At 41.5% G+C, this 22094-nt stretch overlaps 1 protein-coding gene and 1 long non-coding RNA gene across 2 annotated transcripts in view; one reads left to right on the forward strand and one right to left on the reverse strand.

Annotated features, from left to right (window-relative positions):
• The window catches only part of LOC137373322 (protein delta homolog 1), a 135139-nt gene that overhangs the window by 36216 nt on the left and 76829 nt on the right, over window positions 1-22094 (reverse strand). The gene's annotated exons all lie outside the window — the stretch shown is intronic.
• Window positions 415-18219, forward strand: LOC137373464 (uncharacterized). The gene is made up of 4 exons (XR_010975633.1): window positions 415-502; window positions 4255-4460; window positions 4819-4915; window positions 17570-18219. It is a non-coding gene; the product is annotated as an uncharacterized lncRNA (long non-coding RNA).

Raw genomic sequence — 22094 nt, forward strand, 5'->3', positions numbered from 1 at the left:
GGGAAGCATCCTGGAGCTCCCACATACCACAGGAGGTGCACTCTTGAGGTTGAAGCAACCCTGCCTTTCCTTTATTTGTTGACCCTTTGCTACTGCAAAAAAAAACCTTACCAATACAACAGCTTAGACTTATTAATAAAACCTTACTACTACTGATAAATTCTACAAAAAATCAAAACAGTTCACAAGATAAAATAAACCTTACTCAAAGAAACCTAGCTGCTCACTTGTTCCTAATTATTAAGCTATTTAAACACACACCCTAACAGTTGTATACTGACTCAGCTATTTAGAGTTCATCCCTAACAGCAATCACTCATCAACCAATCACCTTGCAGCTTTCCTGTGATGTCACTGTTTACTTTGTTTTCAAACTCCAGTGTTCCTGGACTCCTCTCTGCTGCTCTCCCAGAAAGTAACTGCTCTAGGCCACAATCCTCAGGCTATATTTATCTGCTCCTCGCTCCAGGTTCTTCCTGCAGGTCCACTCGTCTCCTGGAAGGTAAGTGCTCTAGGCCACGATCCTCGGGCTCCATTTATGTGCTCCTCACTTCGTGTTCTTCCCTTAGGTCCATTGCTCTCCTGAAAGGTATTCTGCATGCTATAACAGCCTGGGAATGTTGTTCTGGTTTTAATGACCTGTCCAGGGAATCTCCAAGTTCTCTCTGCTGCCCCAATACCTCAAATACATTCCCATTTAGCATATAATTCAAATCAAAATTCTCTCTGCCAAATCTTATAACCTTCCATTTCCCTGTATTAAGCTGCATCTGCCATTACTCTACCTGCTGATCAAGCTTGCTAAGATATTTTTGTATTTTAGTACATTAATATTTATGCTGTACAGGATTTGTATGCGGTACAATGGATTTGAAGGTCCTACGTTTATCTCTTGCACAGCTGTTTTGTATAGCATGCCTTGCTTGAGAACCATGACTGAAATCCTAGCAACATCTATTACCTTCTCAAAGAATCCATGAGGTTTGTGCTAATGGATCTGTAATTACCCAGATGAACTCTGGCTTCATTTTAAAATCTGGGTGCTGCTCCCATTGCTTATAGCAGGTGTGTTCGTGCAAATGCAACTTTCCCGGCTGACATAACACTTACACAGTCTGTGGATAGTGTTAGTGACCCTGTGCTGGCAGCCTTGGGATTTGTTACTGACACCCAACACCACACAGCTGGTCAACACGACCCTGCTTCTCTCTTTCACTCACCTGCAACGTATCCACAGCCCCACCAGTGCCATTCAATTATGTCATGTATGTTGAATCTATCCCATTGCATTCTTTACTCATTCACTTCATTCCTAGTTGAAGTTTGAACAGAAAGCTCTGGACACTGGCAGCAGATTACATGAGTTCTGCAAGAATTTCTCCTTGAGATAATACCCTGCCAGGTTTGTCCTTCAGTTTTTGGTGTTTCGTTCAGCTTCTCCCAATTAATTGTTTCAAAGCCAAATTGTACTGTGCCTGACAAATTATTTTTGTAAATATATATTTATAAAAGCATGCATCAGGTTTTCATGTGTACTTTGCTCATATAGTATCACAGGTGGTACATCTGTTTCTGTCCAAAATAAGCAAGGCACTTAAGATGCTATAACTGGCAACTTTGAAATTGACATTAATGCAAACGACTAATGCCTGTTTTAAATGTAGATGTTTTAAGTGGGCCATTTACTACTCATAATGTCAAAAGTGGGATGTTCGCTGATGATTGTACAGCATCCAGTTCCATTCATAACTCCTCAGATAACGAAGCAGTCCATGCCAGCATGCAGCAAGACCTGGACAATATTCAGACTTGGGCTGATAAACTGCAAATAACATTTGCACCACACATGTACCAGGCAATGACCATTTCCAGCAAGAGAGAATCTAACCACCTCCCCTTGACATTTAACAGCATTACCATCACTGAATCCCCCTCCATCAACATCCTGATGGGATTCACCATTGACCAGAAACTTAACAGGACCAGCCACATAAAAACTGGTTACAAGAGCAGGGCAGAGGCTGGGTATCCTGTGGTGAGTTACTCAACTCTTGATTCCTCAAAGCCTTTCATCATCTATTAGGCATAAGACAGATGTGTGATGGAATACTCTCCACTTGCCTGGATGTGTTCAGCTCCAACAACACTCAAGAAGCTCAACACTATCCAAGATACAGCAGCTCACTTGATTGGTACCCCATCCAGCACCTTAAATATTCACTCCCTCCACTGTGACTGCAGTGTGTATCATCTACTTGGTGCACTGAAGCAACTTGTCAAAGCTCCTTCGAGCTTCCATCAAGCCTTTCACAGCACCTTCTAAACACGTGACCTCTACCACCTAGAAGAACAAGGGCAGAATGTACATGGGAACATCACAACCTGCAAGCTCCCCTCCAAGACACACACCATCCTGACTTGGAAATATATTGCCATTCCTTCATTACCGCTGGGTCACCACTGCGTCAAAATCCTGGGACACCCTTCCAAGCAGCACTGTGGGTGTACCTACACCATATGGACTACAGTGGTTCACCACCTCCTTCTCAGGGGCAATTAGGGATGGGTAAAAAATGCTTGCCTTGCCAGTGACACCCACATCCCATGAAATATAACAAAATGAGTTGAGACGGGGCAGAGTCAGGCAATGCTACAAAGGTAGTAATAGGCGGTCTTAGTGATGGCGTGGATGTGTAGTTGGAAGCTCATCTCAGGGTCAAATACAATACCACGGTTGTGAGTTTTGGTTCAGTGTCACAGTGCCAGGGAGAGGGGTGGACTTGGTGACTAGGGAACAAGGTTTGTGGCAGGGACCAAAGACGATAGATTCTGTCTTCCCACTATTTAGTTGGAGGAAATTTCTGCACATCCAGTACTGGATGTCCAACAAGATAATTTAAAGACAGTGCAGGCGTTGAGAAAGGTGGTCATAAGGTAAAGCTGGGTGATGTCTGCATACATTGGAAACTGAAGCTGTTTTCAGATAATGTCGCTGAGGGGCAGCATGTAGATGAGAAATAGGAGGTGATCAATGATAGATTCTCCAGAGGTAACGGGGCAGGGATGGCAAGAGAAGCCATTGCAGGTGATTCACTGATTATGGCTGGATAGATAAGGATGGAACCAAGTGAGTGCAGTCTCACCCAGCTGGATGACAGTAAAGAGGCATCAAAGGAGGATAGTGTGGTCAACCCTGTCAAAGGCTGCAGACATTTGTGATAAGAGCTGTTTTGGTACTATGGCAGGAGAGATTCAAACATGGAATTCTGGGAAAGATGGGTATGGACTTAGGAGGGGATGGCATGTACAACGACTTTGGAAATGAAAGGGAGGTTGGAGACGGGGTGGTAGTTTGCAAGAACAAAGGGATCAATGGTTTCTTTTGAGGAGAGGGGTGACTACAGCAGATTTGAAGGAGATGGGGACTATAACTGAGGAGAGGGAACCATTAACAATATGAGCTAACATGGAGGTCACAAGGGGAAGTTGGATAGTCAATAGGAATAGAGTCGAGGGAGCAGGAGGTGGGCTTAGAGGGGGCATGAGGGGAGATAGGAGAGAAACTCTTGAAAGATGTGAGTTCAGGGCTAGGGCAGGGGGAACGTATAAGTAGTTTGACCTAGTGGACTAGGGTAAGGGGGGGAAGGGGCAGAGGCTCTAAAATGGATGGTCTTAATCTTAGTGACAAAGAACTCCATGAGTTCCTTGCACTTGTTGAAGGTGAAGGCAGAGGAAACAGGGCAGAGGGGTTTAAGCAGACGCTTTGCAGCACAGAAAAGAAGCTGGGGGTTATCATTGCATTCCAGGATGATTCCAATTTGGCAGACAAGAGCAGGACCAGCCAAGCTTTCTCCTTCTTAACCACATTATCCCTAACATCCTATCATTCAGATAATTTCCAAACTTCAAATGATGTGAGCAAAGCCACCTCCAATTTTTTGCCTCGCAGTACGAGTGATATTCTGTTGTACTTTTTGAGAACAAAAATGTGGAAATTATTAAAGATTTCAATTTTTTCTCTTCCATTGCCTGAACACATGATAACAGGTATTTAGTCTAAAAAATAAACAGTAGCCTTTGTGATTTCATGAGAAAGGTCTTTGTAAAATAAGTCCTTACAGTGCTCTGTTAGGTAACTAAATTAGAAAAAAAAACTTTCAAGTAATATTATTGTTTACATATATAGCATTTGTTATATGTTTTAAAATGTGATTATTTTATTTTAAAACTTGATGGTCTCATTTTTCTCTCCAGGATCTGGGACTCATCTATGACTCATTTCCCAGGCGATATGCAAAGGAAAAAGGAGCAAAGACCCATTATGTCAGGTCTTAATTTGATGTTACTTCAAAAAAAGCACCACGTCGAACAGTACAGCACCCACTCAGTACTGCACTGAACAAGGCATCAGCCCATACTCAAGGCCTGTGGGCTTAAACCCACAACTTTCAGATTCAGAGGTAAGAATGCTACTAACTGAGCCAAACTGACACTTTCCAATCAGCCTGAAAACATATCTTGATGGAAGTAATTCTAAATTCAGCATTCTCTGTGATAATTTCATGAGCAGGAATATTGAGCAAAATTAAATATTGAAATACATTTGAAAAAAGGTTACTTTAAGAGCTGACAGAAAACATAATTATTGGTTAAATAAAAGGCAAGAAAACTGCTGAATATTTCCAGCACTTTCTGTTTTTATAATAAAAACTGCAGATGTTGGAGATCTGAAACAAAACAGAAGATGCTGGAAACACTGAGCAAATCAGGCAGCCTCTTTGGAGAAAAGAGTTAACATGCTGGTTATGGAACCTTCAGGTTTGACAAAGCATCCACAACTGGAAACATCTCTACACATGATTACTGGCTAACTACATTCTGCTCCTGCTACAAGAAACAGAAAATATAATGCAAGGTACTGTATTATTTTTATATGCTAAATCAATGCATGACTCATGACTAAGTGATGTGCTTTTTTATGGTTTTGTAAAGCAATGCAATGAAATGGTCTAATGAAATGGCAGTGATGAATGGAAACAGAAAGCTTCAAGGTCAAGTTAGCGGTAGTGAATTCCTATACAGCAATGGATGATTTATTGTATCTGAAATCCAGTTGTAGTCCTGCATCATTCTTCATTTAAGTGTCCTTTTATATTTTGCTGCAATGAATAGTGCTTGTTTTATAAAATATTCATAATGAATAGCGTGCTTATTAACCAAAAATTAAATTATTCACAATAATATATCCTGTTACACACTGCAGTAAAGAATTCAACAGACAGTATGCACAATGTCTTTAGACAGCCTGGAAAATATAATCAATGTTCCTTAATACACTTTCTTAAACATTCTCACCACTGTTTTTAATTTCAAAATGCAGGTTGCAATAAGTGATGCGGCTCTGGATTCAAATTATGATATCGTACGCCTATTTTAGCATTTTAAAAGCCATGTTGGAGCAGAGCATCTTGAAAATAAAAATCTTTATAACTGCATACATTACACAAAGTATAACTCTTTTCAACTTCACCCCTGAGTAACTAAGCCATTTGTTTGCTTGTAAAAGAGCAATTGGAACACACCTTCATTCTGTTACTAAAATGCCAATGTGGAGATTGAGTTTTAATTCAGGACATTTGGTGAGATTACACACATATATCAGGTTAACATTTTTCACTACTGGGGAGACTAAACCTGATACGAAGTGGAAAAATCAGTCAGTATTCCCATACCTGATCCAGAGAGCCCTGGAAACTACACATGCATGGAAGTTTAGTGAGCATAGTATCTGGCTTCATTTTTATGCCCTACCATGAGAGAACATTTTGCCCACTCCTGTGAAGGCTTGCATATGAAGAAATATCTCTTCAATAATGTATCATGGGGCTTTTGACTCAGTACCTTCAGGAAGGGAGGAGAGAAAACTGAGGGAAAATACAAACAAAAAAAGACTTGCATATTTCCAAGCACAGGACATCCCAAACTGCTTTACAGCCATTGAAGTACTTTTGAAGTGTAGTCGCTGTTGTAAAATAGGAAAAGCTGTAGCTAATTTGTGCGTAATAAGCTCCCACAAACGGCAACGCTTTAAGGAAAAATAGTGCCATAGATTCTTTCACATCCACCTAATAGATGGGGTCTCAGTTTAACAACTCATCTAAAAGGTAGCACCTGGGACAGTGCCAGCCTTGATATTTGTGCTCAAGTACTGGAGTGGTACTTGAACACACAGCTTCTGATTTAGAGGTAAGAGTGCCATGGCTGACACTAACAAACTGTACCTCTTTTTCAAAGTTAGAAAACCTTATCAGGTCCAAATGTTCATCACCTACCAATCAATAATAATAATAATGTCCATTTATATAGTGCTTTTAAAGTAGTAAAACATCAAGAAAACGGTATTGCATATACTATGTGTCATTTTATACAATGCAGCTACAGAATTGCAGCCAATATAGTCCAAGCCCCTCCCAGTATTTGCAAATTAAAGCAAACTTGAGCTTTCTCTATGCATTTCTACATGGTGACTACTGTTAAGGCTAAACCACTAATATAACATTCTATCATATAAAAGTGATTGACAGTAAGTTACAATGCCAGAAGCTGAAGGCTAGAAAGGGTGAAAAATCTAAATGAAATAGTATTGAACCATCCATACTGCAGCATTAATTTTCAAACTGGGAAATTATTCTTAAAGTGAAAATGTCTTGGAATGTAATTTCTAGCACACAATGAAATCTAGTCAGACTAACTCCTGGGTTATATTAGTATTTAGACAGAGATAATATCCTAATAGTGATGAAAGGTCATCGACCTAAAACATTAACTCTGTTTCTCTCTCCACAGTTGCTGCCTCACCTGCTGAGTATTTCCAGCATTTTCTGTTTTTATTTCAGCTTTCCAGCATTTGCAGTATTTTGCTTTTTAAATGTTTTAATATAGTGTCCATATCATGCAGCATTATGAGGCTTTAATAGTAAAATATAAAATATGAGGGCACAATTAATGCTTGTGTATGTGCTACAAGTCATGATAACCAAATGGGAAGTACTTTTCCCTCTTAATATGCGATGGGGTAATATTCTAAGTATGCAGTGGCAGCAGCTGAGGATTCCCACCACCACATTCTACTCACAATATTAACCCTTATATTTTCTTCTAAGTACAGTTCGTATATTTCTAAAATGCCCCATATAATCTTAAAATCTGACAGCCACATTACATTTTACATTTCAGGATTGGGTGGCTAAGAATTATCAAAAGTATATTATATATTATATTAAAATGTGCTTTGAGTTATAGCATGCTTTGAATGGATTTCTTTCTCTGGAGAGCTCTTTGCTGGATTATGTATATAAAGTCAGATGAAAGATGATTAATATGTGAATTGGGATGTTCTTCACCACCCCCACACCCCCCCCACCAACCTCCCACCCCCCCCCCCCCCCCCTCCCCCCCCAAGGCCAAATAGTATTTGGCACATTGCATCCTGGATTGGAAACCTTTTGATCCCCATTGGTCTGTGAGAGAGGTTTTCAGAAATCAGAACACAAACACCAATGAATCAGGCAGCAAATTGCTCTGTGAAGTTTGAAAAAAACAGAAGATTGCAAGGAGAGAGGTTCTATTGTGGGCTGTATCATGCAAGTATAAGTTGCATTGATTGAACTAAACAACTCTGATTATACCTATTGCTCTGTACTTTCCACCTTGCTGTAGAATAAAGCAGCTTATGAGTTGTACCAAAGTTACCCTCATCTGGGTGTTAACTTGGTTTCCCTTAGAGAGAATGAAAAAGAGCACACATATTAGGCACTGAGATCCAGTGCACTTTACAAAGGAGTTTCACTGTTACATTCCCAGGTCTCCCAACTGTACAAGTAGATATAGGCAGAATGTGTTAACTTTCAGAAAAGAAGACATTCAGACCATTTAGGGAAGCAACAGACGCCATTGAACATGAGAATCTATGTACAGTAGACATGAATTTGTAACTGGAGGTAAAAATGTCACTTTAAAACCTAATAATGAGCATCTCCATTGTTGAAATGGTAGCTTCTACCCCCCCCCCACCCCCACCACCCTCCACCACCCCACCCCCCTTTTGACCCCAGGTTCACCAAGGTTTCTTACCCTGGGCATCACCAGTGCAGGCCTACCTCTGGCAGGGCATAGTGCTAGCAGAGGGGAAAATAAAGCGCAGCAGGAGACCACAGAGGCCTAAGGATGCACCTTCAGCATTGGAACTTTTTGTTGTCGACGGAGCCAGAAGATGGTGGCTTTTCCATTTATGCAAACCTGCCTTGCCTTCTTCAGCTTGGTGCTGAGATCCCTATGGACCCTTCAATTGATGGAAGTCTAAAGGCAGACCATAGCAATGTGATCTTCAGATGTCCCCTACACTGGTGCACTCAGCTGATGTTGGTATTGAGGAATGAAGTGTGAGGCTAGGAATGTCACCTCTCTGTCTCATGTACATGCTTCAGAATGGCCTACACCTCCTGCAGATAGAGGCAAAGCTCTGCCTTAAATGAAGCCCTAGAAATCCCAGGGCAAAGTCAAAAGGACCAAAACCCTGTGATCTGGGTCAGCCCCTTTTTTTCTGACTTTTGCACCTGGGGAGCTGGCTAAATCCTGGGATAAAAGATCAGGAAAATTCATGGTATAGAATTTCACACCACTGAAAATTTTAATTTGTTTTCTTTTTACTTCCTTTTGACAGGTATTATAGAGTCTGCTTCCACACTGTTCCTGGTATGGCATTCCATGTCCTGGAAATCCTTTGTGCGTTTTAAATTTTGCAGACTCTCCCTTCATTCTTTTATCTGTGACCTTAAAATATGCCCTCTATTTACCGACTCACTGGTGGATTTTTTTTATCCATTTAACTTATCAAAATTTGTCATTGTTTTGAACAACTCAATCAGATGTCCCCCCCTAGCCTTCTTTGTTTTAATGAAAAAAGCAAGTGTTCTTTTTCTGAACTTACATTTTCTTTAATAATCTGTGTTCCTAATTTGATGAACTAGTTTCCTGTGCGTTATTTTATGAAACTTCTTTTGAAAATCGACATATAAAACATATACTATATTTTCTTAAAGAGCTCTATTAAATATGTCTGATTTGACCATTTCTTTTGTTTTTGAAATGTTAATAATACTTGATAATTTTACACCACTGCCACATCCATTAGCTTGAACCTAGCTGTCCAATTCCTTCTACACCATCCCTCCAGCCTTGCAATTTACTCCATTATATTACACATCCTATACTGACTAGCATGTGACACAAGGAGCAACCCTGAGATTACAGCCTTGGGCTTCCTGTTCTTTAATCTGTTTCCTAATTGCTACAGGATCTTAGTACTGTTTTTCAGTCTGTCATTGGTACTGACATGAACCATAACTTCTGGATAGTTTCCCTGCCCTCTCTAAGATCTTTTACCTCACTCTGTGATATTCTAACCTGGCACTTAGAGGCAACACAGCATTTGGGACCCTTGGTTAGAATTATAGAAACATAGAATGGTTACAGCACAGAAGGAAGCCATTTGCCCCATTGTGCCCATGCTGGCTGTCTGCAAGAGCAACACAGTTAGTCCCACTTCCCCACCATTTCCTTGTAGCCCTGCAAATTGTTTCTCTTCAGGTGCTAATCCAATTGCCTTTTGAAAGCCGCAATTGAATCTGTCTCCACCACTCTCTCGGACAGTGCATTGCAGATCTTAACCACAAGGTGCGTAAAAAAAGATTTTCCTCATGTTGCCATTGATTCTTTTGCCATTCACCTTATATCTGTATCCTCTTCATGACCCTTCCACCAATGGAAGCAGTTTCTCTCTATCTACTCTATTCTAGATCCAGTATGATTTTGAATACTTCTATCAAATCTCCTCTCTACCTCCTTTCTAAAGAAAACAAACCCAGCTTCTCCAGTCTATTCACGTAAATGAAGTTCCTCGTCCTTGGAACCATTCTTATAAATCTTTTTTGCACCCTCTCTAAAGCCTTCACATCCTTCCTAAAGTGTGGTGCCCAGAATGGTACACAATACTGCAGTTGAGGTAGAATCAGTATTTTGTAAAGATTCATGACAACTTCCTTACTTTTGTACTATATGCCTCAATTGCCTAAGCCCAGGATCTTGTATCCAGCTTAACCACTCTTTCAACCTGTCCTACCATCTTCAATGATTTGTGTACATATACCGCCAGGTCTCTCCGTTCCTGCACCCCTTTAGAATTGCACACTTTATTTTTTATTGCCTCTCCTCATTCTTCTTCCCAAAATGTATCGCTTAGCACTTCTCTGCATGAAATTTCATCTGCCACATGTCCAACCATACCACCAGTCTGTCTATGTCCTCTTGAACTCTATCACTATCGTCCTTATAGTTCACAATACTTCCAAGTTTTATGACATCAGAAAATTTTGAAATTGTACCCTGTACACCCAAGCCTAGGTCATTAATATATATTAAGAAGAGCAGTGTTCATACTACTGATCCCTGGGAAACCCCACTATATACCTTCCTACAGTCTGAAAAACAACTGTTCACCACAACTTTCTGTTTCTGTCACTCAGCCAACTTCATATCTATGCTGCCACTGTCTCTTTTATTCCATGGGCTTCAACTTTGCTGGCAAGCCTATTATGTGGCACTTTATTGAACACCTTTTGGATGTCTATGTACACCACATCAACCATTTCTGTTACCTCATCAAAACACTTGATCAAGTTAGTTAAATACGATTTGCCTTTAACAAATCCATGCTGGCTTTCCTTAATTAATCCACACTTGTCATTTTTAAAAGCTTTCCCACCACCGAGATCAAACTAATTGGCATGTAGTTGCGAGGTTTAACCTTATACACTTTTTTGAAGAATTATTTGCAATTCTTTTGCAATCCTTCAGTTCTCTGGCAGCAGCCCTGTATCGAAGAAGGATTGGAAGATTATGGCCAGTACCTCCACAATTTGCTCCCTTACTTTCCTCAGTATTGACGGATGCATCCCAACCAGTCCTGGTGATATTGTTTTATTCATTTCATGGGATGTCGACATTGCTAGCAAGGCCAGCATTTGTTGTCCATCCCTAATTAGCCTTGAGAAGTTGGTGGTGAGCTGCCTTCTTGAATCGCTGCAGTCCATCTGGTGTTGGTACACCGCTCTTAGGGAGGGAGTTCCAGGATTTTGATCCAGTGACAATAAAGGAATGGCGATATATTTCCAAGTCACAATGGTGTGTAGCTTGGAGAGGAACTTGCAGATGGTGGTGTCCCCACGCATCTGCTCCTTGTCTTTCTAGGTGGAAGAGGTTGCGGGTTGGAAGGTGCTGTCGAAGGAGGCGTGATGAATTGCTGCAGTGCATCCAGTATATCGTGCACACTGCTGCCAATGTGCGTTGGTGGTGAAGGGAGTGAATGTTGAAGGTGGTGCAAATCAAGCGGGCTGCTTTGTCCTGAATGGTATTGAGCTTCCTGAGTGTTGTTGGAGCCACACTCATCCAGTCAAGTGGAGAGTATTCCATCACACTCCTGACTTGTGCCTTGTAGATGGTGAACAGGCTTTGGGGAGTCAGGAGGTGGGTTACTCGCTGCAGAATTCCCAGCCTCTGACATGCTCTTGTAGCCACAGTATTTATGTTGCTGCTCCAGTTCAGTTTCTGGTCAATGGTAACCCCCAGGATGTTGATTTATCAGCTTTAAGTACAACCTGCTATTGTAATAACTCTTCTTTGTCAATTTTTAGCCTATCCAGTGTCTCAACTATGTCCACTTTCACTATGATTTTGGCAGCATTGTCTTCCTTGGTAAAGACAAATGCAAAGTACTCAATCAATACCTCAGCAATATCCTCTGCCTCCATCTGTAGGTCCTCTTTTTGGTCCCTCCTCTGTTCTTCTGACCTTTTTTGCTATTTATGTGCCTAAAGAAGACTTTTAGATTTTTTTTATGTTAGCTGCCAGTTAGATTAGAGATACAGCACTGAAACAGGCCCTTCGGCCCACCGAGTCTGTGCCGAACATCAACCACCCATTTATACTAATCCTACACTAATCCCATATTCCTACCCAAACATCCCCACCTGTCCCTATATTTCCCTACCACCTACCTACACTAGTGACAATTTATAATGGCCAATTTACCTATCAACCTGCAAGTCTTTTGGCTTGTGGGAGGAAACCGGAGCACCCGGAGAAAACCCACGCAGACACAGGGAGAACTTGCAAACTCCACACAGGCAGTACCTGGAATCGAACCCAGGTCCCTGGAGCTGTGAGGCTGCGGTGCTAACCACTGCGCCACTGTGCCGCCCTTTTTTCTCATATTCTCTCTTTACCTCTCTTATTTAATTTTTCACTTCCCCTCTGAGCTTTCTATATTCACCCTGGTTCTCACATGCATTATCAAACAGACATCTATAATACGCACCCTTTTTCTGCTTCATCTTATCTATCTCTTTTGTCATCCAGGGAACTCTGGCTTTGCTTGTCCTACCTTCCCCCGCATGGAAATGTACCTTGACTGTACTGGACCATCTCCTCCATTACAGTTTTGCCTTTGATTCTAATTTATCTGGGCCAGATCTGTTTTCACCCCAATAAATTGGCCTCCTCTAATTAAGTAATTTTATTCTAGATTGCTTCTTGTCCTTTTCAATAACTAAGTTAAACCTTATGATGTGATCACTGTTCCCTAAATGTTGCCCTACTGACACTTCATCCACTTGACCCACCTCATTCCTCTCCAACAATGCCTCCTTCTTTACTGGGCTGGGAACACACTTCAAAAACTCTTTCTTCTATATGCCCCTTCTTAAAGGAAGCTCTTGTCTGACTAATGTCATTGAATTTTTTGAAGAAATAACAAAGAGGATAGATGAGGGTAGTGTAGTTGATATGGTCTACATGGATTTTCGCAAGGCTTTTGATAACGTCCAACATAGCAGACAGGTTAAAAAAATAAAAGCCCCTGGGAGCCAGGGAAATGTAGCAAGCTGGATACAAAATTGACTCAGCGGCAGGAAACAAAGGGTAATTGTTGACAGGTGTTTTGCAACTGGAAGGCTGTTTCCAGTGGCATTTCGCAGGGCTCAGTACTAGGTCCCTTGATTTTAGTGGTATATATTAATGATTTGGACATAAATGTAGAGGGCATGATGAAGAAGTTTGCAGATGACACAAAAATTGGCCATGTGATAGATAGCGAGGAGGATAGCTGTGGGTTACAGGAAAATATCGATTGGTCAGATGGGCAGAAAAGCAGCAAATGGAATTCAACCTGAAGAAGTGAGAGGTGATGCGTTTGGGGAGGTCAAGCAAGGCAAAGGAATACACAATTAATGGGAGAATACTGAAAGATGTAGAGGAAGTGAGGGACATTGAAGTGAATGTCCACAGATCCTTGAAGATAGCAGGACAGATCAATAAGGTGGTTATGAAGGCATATGGAATCCTTTGCTATATTAGTCAAGTATAGAATATAAGAGCAGGGAGATTATGCTGGAACTGTATAAATCATTAGTTAGGCCACAACTTGAGTACTGTGTGCAGTTCTGGACACCTCATTACAGAAAGAATGTAATCGCACTAGAGAGAGTACAGAGGAGATTTACGAGGATGTTGCCAGGACTGGAAAAATGCAGCAATGAGGAATGATTGAATGGGCTGAGGTTGTTCTCCTTGGAACAGAGAAGGCTGAGGGGAGATTTGATTGAAATGTACAAAATTGTGAGGGGCCTGGATAGAGTGGATATGAAGGACCTATTTACCTTAACAGAGAAGACAGTGATTAGGGCACATAGATTTAAAGTGATTGGTAGAAAGATTAGAGGGGAGATGAGGAAAAATGTTTTCATCCAGAGGCTGTTGGAGTCTGGAACTGACTGCCTGAAAAGATAGTAGAGGCAGAAACCCTCAACTCATTTAAAAGATGTCTGGATATGCACCTCAAGTGCTGTAACCTGCAGGGCTAGTGACCAAATGCTGGAAGATAGGATTAGACTGGGTAGCTCATTTTTCAGCCGCGCAGATAGGATGGGCCAAGTGGCCTCTTCCTGTGCTGTAAACATTCCATGATTCTATTCTATACACTATTACTATTTAAGTTTATTAGGATAATTAAAGTGCCCCATTATCACTACCCTATAGTTTTTACACCTCTCTGTATTTTCCCTGCAAATTTACTCCTCTATATCTTTCCCACTAGTTGGAGGTCTATAGAATACACCCAGTAGTGTAATGGTACCTCTATTGTTTCTTAACTCTAACCAAATAGAATCGTCTCCTCTAGGACATCCTCTTTCCCAAGCACCGTAATATTCTCCTTAATCACTGCTGCCACCCCTCCTCCTTTCTTTCCTTCCCCATCTGTCCTGAACACCTTGTATCCAGGAATATTTAGTATCCAGTCCTACCCTTTTTTGAGCCAGGTCTCCGTTATTACCACAACATCGTGTAGCTCTCTGCCTTGCTGATGCACAGCAGTGATGCCAGCTGGTGCTCAAATTCCAAAACCTGGAGCTCAAGCTGTTGCAGCTGACAACACTTGCTGCACATGTAGTTGTCCAGGACATGAGAAACGTCCTGGAGTTCACTCATGGAACAGAATGTGCACTCCACGGCACTGAGGTGCCCTGCAATGTGTCTATTTATTAGATTAATTGAACTTAGCAGAAATAAACTAAAGACTTATTTAAGACTTATATAAAAGAACTCATCAGCTACTCACCAATCAGAACCTTCCCTTGTGCTGATGTCACTTTTAGTTACTTTTACCTTGCTCTCTTATGGTCGCACTGCGCTCACTCTGCTTTGTTGCTTCGCCCCCAAACTCCTTCAGGTAAACTTTCCTTACCTCCAGGCTCTCTGAACTTGTTAAAGAAAGAAATTACTTCCTGATTAATCACCCAATCTGCTCACCCCCAGAGCTCACCTGTGTACTCACTGTGGCGCCATTGTTGACATCACTCTTTCAGAATTCCAAGAATCCTCTGGTGATTTTGCTAGACAACTCCTCCCTTTTTAAACCTACTGGGCTCCTCCCTCAGTGCTCCTCGCTAACTGGGGATTCTCCTTCACTGCTGCTCCTTTTTCAACTGGCTGGGCTCCTCCGTCAGTGTTCAGCTCTGTTACAAAAGCACCTGACTATTTCTTTGATTGCAGAATGCATTTACCATTACTACTATCAATCATATCTCCCATAGGACAACAGAGAAAATAATCCTTGAAATTTGCAATGCTATGTAAGGGAAAGAAGCATTTGGAGTACTGTAGAAATGTTAATAGCAGAGGAAAATCAGTGTGGGTATTAAATATCAGTTTAAAATTGCTGCCATGATATCTTAATGTGATGTCTGCAATGACAGATGAAACTGGATATGTTGGAAAGATTTCATTAAGCTTTGAAGCTATTTAAGGCATTCATTTTCTTACCTCTTCCAGCTTCAAACTGACAAAAACTGTCAGCTGAGTTCAAACTAATATTTTGTCTGTCAGTATTCAGATAAATAAAACAGAAAAATTGATGTTATACCAGTGTAAAAATTGTCAAGCACTGTTAATGTTCCAGAAATAACAACAAAAAATGTCTGAAGTGTGATTGAAAATGTATGATTTCACTGGACCTCTGACAGGCCACCAATATATATGTATATATATATATATATTATACATAACATATACTGTACATGTGCCATGAAATCCTGATCAACTATTAACTGCAGGAAAATTAATTTCAACAAGGCTTTGATTTTGTTGTGTGTTAAATAATGGACTATAAGCCTTAAAACATCAATCATAAGGATTTCATCTTATGCCACTCATATACACGACAAAGCTAAGGTTGTTTTATTTCTCATTGACTTATTTATGTAATTTAGGCATGGAAACGTGGATTCTTTCACTAAACATTGGTGAGTCTCTGTAATTTAGAACTCGCAGCTCCAAAACTGTATCCTATTACTGTTCCAAGGCTGGTCAAAAATTCCTAGTCCTGTGACTGTAAGCAATATGTGTACCATAGTTTCTAAGTTATAAATACATTTTATATTATAGCTTTGATAACAGTTTTCTATTAACTTCAGTTTACTTCATAAATTAGAGCTCATTTAAAGCTCTGCTGCTCGTATACTAAGTTGCATCAGGTCGCTGATCTACATTGGCTCCTGGTGCACCAACAGCTCAATTTTAAAATTCTCATCCTCATGTTCATTCTTCCATGACCTTGTCCCTCCCTATCTCTGCAACCTCCTGCAGCCTTATAACCCTCCAACTCTGGCTTCTTCTGCATACTCCACTACCTTTGCCCTGTCTAGGCCTTAAGCTCTGGATTTCCCTCACGAAACCTCTCTGCCTCTCCACCTTTCTCTCCTGCTTTAAGATGCTTACACCTTTGGTCAAGCTTTTAAAACACCGATCCAACTATCTCCTTCTTTGGCTTGGTGTCAATTTTTATCTTATGACACTCCTGTGACGTGCCTTACAATATTTTTCTATGTTGAAGGTGCTATATAAATGTAAGTTGTTGTTTCCTTTTAGAGAAAAATAGAGATAATTTAAGACTTATAAGTTTGATTTGTCATGTGGAGATTGGTACTATTAACATGCTAGGCATGTAGTATCTGCCATGGCTTAAACAGTAGTTAAGTGCATAAATCTTTATAAATATACCAATAACCCTATAAAAAATAGATCTCTTTAAAAGTCATTCTTCAGAATGTGAAAATAGCTCCTTGTATAAATTGTATATTACAGTAAAATAGAACTGGAAATTTATGTCTCATCTGCAGTATATGATACAGAATAAAAAGTTATATTCAGAAAACCATGGAGGTTAATTGTCATGGGAGTCTCTGTGCTGAAGACCTTGTATAGAAAGTTGTTACCATGGTTAAGAGAGCAACATTGCCTAGCAACTGGTTATTGATACATCTCTTTTGTCTTTTTAAATTCATGTCTTAAACGCTAAAAATATCAAATCATTTCCACATACACCATCATTTGCATTTCAAACAATGCAAGCCTGCTTTTGATATCATCACCCTAAGCTTTTAGAAACTTAATTTATTCTGTTTCATTTGAAGGACATTGTGTCATTTCCCCAACAGAGCTCGATGTTTTGGTGCATTAAGCAACAACATTTGTAGTTAAAAAGAGGATAGTTTTAACCTAAAACAAAAACAAGAAATGCTGGATTCACTCAGCAGGTCTGGCAGCATCTGTGGAAAGAGAAGCAGAGTTAACGTTTCGGGTCAGTGACCCTTCTTCGGAACCTACTCTGCTTGGCAGGAAACTGGCAGGATTGAGCCAGTTCTGAAGAAGGGTCACTGACCTGAAACGTTAACTCTGCTTCTCTCTCCACAGATGCTACCAGACCTGCTGAGTATTTCCAGCATTTCTTGTTTTTATTTCAGATTTCCAGCATCTGCAGTATTTGGTTTTATTTATGATCCATTTTATACCCTTGACTGAAATGGAAAGTAAAATTGGACAGGATGAAAAATGGACTGTCAAACATTTGGCATATCTTACAATCAATCCAAATGCACGTTTTGTTTTTCTTTTCCAGAGAGCATACATTTTTAAGATCCACATTACAAAAACAAATGAAGAGGTGAGAAGAATTTCGATTCCTTGAAGAAAATGACCAGGACACCTGAAAGACTCCACCAGCTCTTCTTCAAATATTGCCATGGGATCTTTTATTTTTACCTGAGAGAACATGGTTTCATGTCTCATCTGAAAGACAGCACCTCTGACAGTACAGCAGGTCGTCAGTACTCCACTCAAGTGGCAGCTTCGATATTGTGCTCAAGTTTCAGGAGTAGGTCTTAAAGCCAAAGCCTTTCAGCCCCCAAGGAAAGAGGGCTACCATGGCCATGGCTGAAACCTAACTGATTGCATACTGAAGGGCACAGGTTTATCGAAATTTACATTCAGCCCGCTAATAGCATGAGATGGTTGTTCTATTTCGTGGAAAAGTCAAATTTATTCAAATTTGGACCCAAAGAGGATGCCTAAACATTTAAATGTATTTATAATTTGTGAAATGTTTAAAGGACTCTGAACTTGTTTACTAATTCCCATTCATAACTATTTGTCACTATTAAGTAACACATATATAAATATCGTGAATTTGTACCTGGATTATAAGACATCTAAAATGTGTTACAAATTATTTAATTGTATTGGAAATGAAAGCAGAAGAAAACAAAAAATGCAGCATATCATTTATTAATTAAATATTAATCGATGTTTAAAATAAAATAGCTATGAATCAGTGGCATTATTTTGGTCAGCAAACAGCAAAACTCACAATCATGTTGAGAGATTGTTTTATTCATGCTGTTTTGCTGTAAATTGGATTTTTCCCAGCATTTATAGCCCAGTGAACACAGTTGGTAAGCAGTGTGAAAATGCATCCTAGAGGAACTATTTCTTTGAGATCTATTTCTCAACCTTGCTCTCGCTGAAGACAGTACATGAATGTTTTATATGTAAGTTCTTACACTGTTTTAAAATGTGCATTCCAAAGGACTGACTTTCAAACAAATTTTGCATTTCTACTCAGTTCGATCAGCTGGTGTTGGTCTATTTTGTGCAATGCATTCTAAATTTTAGATTCTCCCTTTTCTTGAATTAAGAACAAAAATACACTGAGTAGAAGATTTATGCAAATTACATGTCAACACAAATTATACAATTTAAAGAAATCTGTGAGTCATTAGCTCTGATATGAAACTAAACCTTTTGTGTACTTATCTATACATCTATACTTCACTTTCAAGATGTTAACTGGGATCTTAATTGACAGTTCTGACCTTATCTGTTAGCCCTTTGGTATCCAACAGAAGAAATAAAAAGAATTGGAATTTATATAGCACCTTTCACAATCTCCGTACATCTCAAAGCACTTCACAGCAAATGAAGTACTTTTGAAATCTATTGCAACATGGCAGCCAAATTGCACAGAATGGGGGGAATTTTATGCAGGTGATGGAGGTCATGGCTGCTGGCTGGAGAGCCAGCGAGAGTCCCGCGTTGCGTCCTCTGGGAAGTCCCGCTGGTATTAAGTGCCAATCAGGCAGTTGAGAGGTCATCAGTCCCCAGGATCAGGACTGCAGAGGCAGGAAGTCTGGCCTGCTGAGAGCAGCTGGCCAATCACAGGCCGGCAGCTCTTTTGTTGTGCAGCGCTATCAGGGAAGCGGTGGCTGCTGCCGGAACAACACCCAATGGAGGCCCAGGATCGCACTGCAATCCAGGCCAGAGGTTTTGTGGGGGAGGAGGGTGTAGGGGGATCAGCAGCAAGGACAGAGGTGTGGCTCTCAGTGGGCCCCCCCTTCCCAATGTCAGGTCCCTCAATCAGGCACTAAATGCCTTTGAATGAGGAACCCCCACCCTCTCGTAGACCACAAGCAACCCCACATGGGTTTGCATGATGTGCTCCCCATGTGGCAGTGGGAAGAGACCCTTAACTGGGCATTAATTTCCCCTTCAGGGCCTCAATTGGCAGCAGGGTGGCAAGGCTGCCCACAGGCCATCCTGCCACGGATGTAATTGGGGTGGAGGCTGGAAGGTGGCAGGGTCCCACCACCATCCTGCCTGTAAATGCCCTCCCCACCTCTAAACCCACCATGGGGCGAGCATAAAATACTGCCGAGCAAGGTCCTACAAATAGCAATGAGATTAATGAACAGGTAATCTGTTTTAGTGATGTTGGTTGAGGGATTTTATTTTCGGCGGCGGGCAAGCAAATGACGGCCTACACACACGCACTGCAAGTTGCCACACCGGCACGATATTGAGCGGGGTGGCTCATTTAAATATGTAGGGTGGCTGCCTCTCCCAAAAATCACAAAATGGGGGCAGCCTCAGCGATGCCTTGAATGGCATCAGCTGTCTCTGTGCAGGCACTGGCGCCATTTTTAAAGGGCTGACAGCCTTGCTCAGAGAATGTAGAGTTGCTCCTGTTCCCCCGCCCCCCCACACCCCCCCCAAACTCCACTTAAAATAAATGTTTGGCCCATCCCCATCAATTACACTGAAATTGCAGAGTTGACCCCTTCTTCCCCCCCCTCACCCCCACAACTGTGATGGAAGGTGTCATCCATTGACAGTGCTATCAAGTGGTACTTGCTTAGCAATAACATGCTCAGTTACGCTCAGTTTGGGTTCTGCCAGGGCCACTCAGCTTTTGACCTCATAACAGCCTTGGTTCAAGCATGGACAAAAGAGCTGAACTCAAGAGGTGAGGTGAGAGTGACTGCCCTTGACATCAAGGCAACATTTGACTGAGTGCAGCATCAAGGAGCCCCAGCAAAACTGGAGTCAATGGGAATCGGGGAAAACTCTCCACTGGTTGGAGTCATACCTAGCGCAAAGGAAGATGGTTGTTGTTGTGGGAGGTCAATCTTCTCAGCTCCAGGACATCACTGCAGGAGTTCCTTAGGGTAGTGTCCTAGGCCCAACTAACATCAGCTGCTTCATCAATGACCTTCCTTCAATCATAAGGTCAGAAGTGGGGATGTTCGCTGATGATTGCACAATGTTCAGCACCATTCGCGTCTCCTCAGATACTGAAGCAATCTGTGTAGAAATGCAGCAAGACCTGGACAATATCCAGGCTTGGGCTGATAAGTGGCAAGTAGCACTTGCACCACACAAGTGCCAGGCAATGACCATCTCAAACCAAGAGAGAATTTAACCATCTCCCCTTGACATTCAATGGCATTGCGATCGCTGTATCCCCCACTATCAACATCCTGTGGGTTTCCATTAACCAGAAACTGAACTGGAGTAGCCATATAAATACTGTGACTACAAGAGCAGGTCAAACGTTAGGAATCCTGCGGCGCGTAACTCACCTCCTGGCTCCCAAAGCCTGTCCACCATCTACAAGGCAGAAGTCAGGAGTATGGTGGAATACTCTCCGCTTGCCTGGATGGGTGCAGCTCCGACAACACTCAAGAAGCTCGACATCATTCAGGACAAAGCAGCCCGCTTGTTTGGCACCCCATCCACCATCTTCAACATTCACTCCCTTCACCACCGACGCACAGTGGCAGCAGTGTGTGCCATCTACAAGATGCACTGCAGCAACGCACCAAGGCTCCTTAGACAGCACCTTCCAAACCCACGACCTCTACAACCTAGACGGACAAGGACAGCAGATGCATGGGAACATCACCACCTGCAAGTTCCCCTCCAGGTCACACACCATCCTGACTTGGAACTATATCGCCGTTCCTTCACTGTTGCTAGGTCAAAAGCCCGGAACTCCCTTCCTAACAGCACTGTGGGTGCACCTACCCCACATGGACTGTAGTGGTTCAAGAAGGCAGCTCACCACCACCTTCTCAAGGGCAATTAGGGATAGGCAATAAATGCAGTCCTAACCAATGATGCCCACATCCCATGAACGAATAAAAAAATAAAACTGCGATACAGTCAGTGTAAAAAGGAACAGAGGACACAGAATTCCTAAATTGCATTCAGGAGAATTTTTTCGCCAGTATGTGGCAAGCCGAACAAAAGTGGGGGACATTTCTGGATTCAGTTTTAGGGCATAAAGCTGGGCAGGTGGAAGGAGTATCAGTGGGAGGGCACTTTTTGTGGTGGTGATCATAATTCAGTTCAATTTAGCTTAGTTATAGAAAAGGTCAAAGATATAATAGAACATAGAACATAGAACATTACAGCGCAGTACACGCCCTTCGGCCCTCGATGTTGCGCTGACCTGTGAAACCATCTGACCTAAACTATTACATTTTCATCCATATGTCTATCCAATGACCACTTAAATGCCCTTAAAGTTGGCGAGTCTACTACTGTTGCAGGCAGGGCGTTCCACGCCCCTACTACTCTCTGAGTAAAGAAACTACTTCTGACATCTGTCCTATATCTATCACCCCTCAACTTAAAGCTATGTCCCCTCGTGTTTGCCATCACCATCCGAGGAAAAAGACTCTCACTATCCACCCTATCTAACCCTCTGATTATCTTATATGTCTCTATTAAGTCACCTCTCCTCCTCCTTCTCTCTAACGAAGACAACCTCAAGTCCCTCAGCCTTTCCTCGTAAGACCTTCCCTCCA

The sequence above is a fragment of the Heterodontus francisci genome, chromosome 9, assembly GCF_036365525.1.
Source record: "Heterodontus francisci isolate sHetFra1 chromosome 9, sHetFra1.hap1, whole genome shotgun sequence".
NCBI classification, from domain to species: Eukaryota; Metazoa; Chordata; class Chondrichthyes; order Heterodontiformes; family Heterodontidae; genus Heterodontus; species Heterodontus francisci.